The sequence below is a fragment of the Gobio gobio genome (assembly GCF_949357685.1).
Source record: "Gobio gobio genome assembly, chromosome: 6".
In the NCBI taxonomy this organism is placed as follows: Eukaryota; Metazoa; Chordata; class Actinopteri; order Cypriniformes; family Gobionidae; genus Gobio; species Gobio gobio.
The window spans coordinates 48,993,620-48,997,510 of NC_137102.1; the positions used below are offsets into that span (position 1 = coordinate 48,993,620).

At 36.6% G+C, this 3,891-nt stretch overlaps 1 long non-coding RNA gene across 1 annotated transcript; it reads right to left on the reverse strand.

Annotated features, from left to right (window-relative positions):
- Positions 1 to 486: 486 nt before the first annotated feature.
- On the reverse strand, positions 487 to 3,128 carry LOC307127899. The gene is made up of 6 exons (XR_013816694.1): positions 2,629 to 3,128; positions 2,312 to 2,359; positions 2,146 to 2,228; positions 1,790 to 1,995; positions 1,463 to 1,622; positions 487 to 1,366 (listed from the first exon to the last, which is right to left on the reverse strand). It is a non-coding gene; the product is annotated as an uncharacterized lncRNA (long non-coding RNA).
- Positions 3,129 to 3,891: the final 763 nt, after the last annotated feature.

Sequence of the window (3,891 nt, forward strand, 5' to 3'; positions counted from 1 at the left end):
AGATAATTGATCGCGTTTAAGAGCGTCAAAATGGCATTTATCATTTGAATTTCATGATAAAATGGACTGAATACTTAATATGTTTGTGTGGGAACTCGGTTTTAAGTGTGTTCCGCGCTTAAAACAAGCCTACTGTTAACTGTTACCCAGATAGCAATGAGTCGGCGGACCACCGGCGGTGATCCGGCGGCTGTAGAAGCGTCAGAATTGCGTAATCGCAAACACGTTTGACGGCGCACCGCCGGCGGCAGCCGCTTTTTAAAAGCGGCAGCCGGCTTCCTACCGCCTTCGTACCGCCGCCGGCCCGCAGGCAAACCGCCGTTCCGCCGCCTTTATACCAGAAGGCGGCCCGGCGGAGGCAAACGCTTTTTTCGAACGATCTGCCTCCGCTTATTGTGTAATAAATAATATATATATTTATTTATTATTCATATATTTGTAACATGCAGTTTATGATGGATAATAATTGAACAAACCAGATAAATTCCCATTTGGCATTTTTATTCCACATTTCAAAGTACATTAACTGTCAATGATACAAGATAATATAAATTAAATATAACAGACAATAAATAAGCTTAAATAGGCCTATAAATAACAAAAAACATTTTTACTAAAGAACCTGCATGTTTCCAATTAAATTTTGGTTTAAAAAAAAAAAAAAAAAACAGCCTTACAAGCAAATTATAACACTTACAATATTTGTTAATAACAAATAGGTCAGCTCTGGGATGAAAAGAATTACCATTAAATATTATATCAAATAATGAGGATATTTGGTACCAAAGAATGTGCAGGATACCAAATAAATCGAGGTATAACATCACATTTAACAAGCCATTTCTAACAATAGCATAAATGGTAATAATTTAGAGTAAAGCTCTGGAGAAGAATAGAACAGTAGTAGAACAGAACATTATAACAAGCCTGACTATGGGTTCTCCGGTTTTCCCCGACCTCCAGAATGAGGCAGCGCAAATTGGCTTATCTTCAGTGATTTCTTGTGCGCCTATATAAAGGACAAACAACCTCGCCATCCCATATCTATCCAAGGAGCTGCCTTCAAGGCAGGGTCACAGGGAATAAAAAAAAAGTAATTTCCACAGTGAACAGTGTGGATTGGGTGAGTGTAGCCTGAAACTTCTGGCTTCTTTAGGGGTCTTGATGTTACTGACTTCAGGATAAAGAAAGGGTTCCAGGTGTCAGTAGTCAGCCTAGGTGTAAGAGGTCGGCTGTGGGTTCCTCTCAGCTGTGCGGCGTCTTTTTCCACCTTCACGATCAGATGCTCCTTTCAGGTAACGCATAGCGCTAACCTGGACCGCCTCATCAGTGGCATCCTGGGTTGCCGGGTTCTTCCGGATGGCTCCTGTAGAAAATACAGATCTGTCATTCCATGTGAATGTCATAAGGCCACACACATCTACTTAAATATATAACAAATTTATATATTTATATATATTACTTTGAACAATGGTCTTCAGGAACATGTCTCTAAAACATGCTTTATCCCCTAAACCCATCCAGGTTGTATTAATGGAAAGGTGATTAGAGAAGATACTCTAAAGCATTCGCCACACGGTTGTCTTTAGGTCCCTCCCACATTTGATTGCCAAAAACCGAAGCTGAAAATACAAAAAAGTGTTACAAATTACATATCTCTGAAGCTTCTCATACATAAATATAAAAATGTGACAGGCTGTGATTCAGACTGTAGAATATGCAGTGTACAATCTTAAATTTTACTTTTTAGATTACCCTACAGCATTATAAACAAAATCAGCACACTTACTGGAGCTCTTTATCCTGCCTCAAACTGTTGTCAAGCAACGCCAAATGGGTTGTCTAGGGGGAGTAACAGACCCCCTGGCAGGGATAACTCTCCAAAAGACACATTGGCACTGAAATGTTGCAGCATAGTGTCCATTTTGTTGTCCATGCTACGCACAACATCGGCAAACTCTCCAAGACGTCGCAGCATTAGGGTCTGATCTGCACCTACAGGGGTTCACAGAAAAAAAGAATAAAGCAGTCAGTCCTGGTCCCTCAACTACTAAACTATGACATTTACAACTAGGTCTACTACATGTACAGGTGGCCCCAGTGGGAATTAAACCAACAACCACAGGTGTTGTTTGCAAGTTGTACCTGATTGCCCAGTACGAGCAAACGTCATCAACATTGTTTCACTTCCTTCACCTGCTCATGAAGTGAGCCGCTGCCATCCGAAGCTACAAAATGAAAGGCATTTGGTAATTTTGGACCTACATCACAGTCAAAAAAGTAAAATTTAAGAAAGAGTGCATGTTCTCACCTGCTCGTGCATTGCTTTCCCTCAGGGCTTGGTTCTCATTCTGGAAATCTACATAAAAAATATTTTATTTTAATTATATATATATATATATATATATATATATATATATATATATATATATATATATATATATATATATATATATATATATATATATATATATATATATATATATATAAAAAACAACTACAGGCACAATTTTCCATACTGTTAAAGTTTCGAACATCTGCAATTTCCTGTTTGTCCATCTCAACTCCTTTCAATATTCTTCTCCTTATAGCCCAGTAACTAGACATTGTGACTAACAATTTATTTACCTTGAAAGCCGAACCGATTGTCCAATAGTAGGTCTCTTGGATGAAGATAACCGATTGTGCTCTGGTCAAGGTATCTGCAAGAAAATGTGAACAAAACCGCATTGTTAACGTTAAATACAGAATATACAGTAGCTATGCTGTGGGGGGAAAAACTGGTCAGCCAAATGTGGAACAGTAAAATGTATTCATTCAGTGTAGTGATTCAAGTAAACTGCATTGTCCTCAAACATAATAAGTACAGCAGTTCAGAGAAATAACTCATAAATGACCTTAAATGCTAGAAGAACAGTAGCAACACAGCACATGTTAGCTAACACTTGCTAAAACTGACCTAGCAGCATGCTTGTTCGGACTAACAAAATAATTTAAATAACCTATATACATCATTCTGTTTTGTTAGAAAACACCAAAAGTTAAACTTAAGTCTTTCTAGATGTAAAGCTTTGGCTAACTTACCTACAGTAGCTAGATACATTTTAACATGTAGAACATGCTTGAACTCAGTGTGTAAAAAAGGCGAAACAGCACGTGTTAGCTAACACTGTGTATTGTGCACTATATCAGCGTGCGTGTCTGAACAAACTAATTAAAACAACCTACCGGTATATACATCAAAAATGAACATAATATTGTGTGACACAAAAAGGAAACATGTACTTACTTAAACGCTCGTAGTCGAGGATATTTTCTGATCTCCTCTCTTCAAATACTAAAACCATGTGATGAGCGGCCGCTGTTGGTAAATCTGTATGTTTTACCGGTTTGTCTTCCGCCTTTTTTAGGTATACTGCCCCTCTCGGCCGGTGGAGGTACTTCTCTGTTTTTTTTTATTTTATTTTTATTTAAATTAGTACATGTATAGACAAGTACAATACAAAAAGTACAATGAGAGAAAAATAAAAATAATAAAGCATTGTGGTACAGTTCCGAATATGTAGAACAAAGAATAACAACAAATGTAACACTGTATATAAAATAAATAATAAAAATAAGAATTCTGAGATAGAAAATACTTTATAATATTAAGGCAGTCACATGAAATTGAAAAGCTTTCAGGTTTCTGTTTTTGTAAGCTTTTTGTTTTGCGACCTCATGTTTGAGAGGGTTTCAAATATTGTAAAAATCAGCTTTATAAGAGGTAATATTAGAGGGCTTCTTTTGAGTTATTCTTGTCTTATGAATGTAGAATTTTTCCTAAATAATTAATAATATATTTTTGTTTTTCAGAAAAATATGGGTTTTGAAAACAAAGTAAAATGTCAT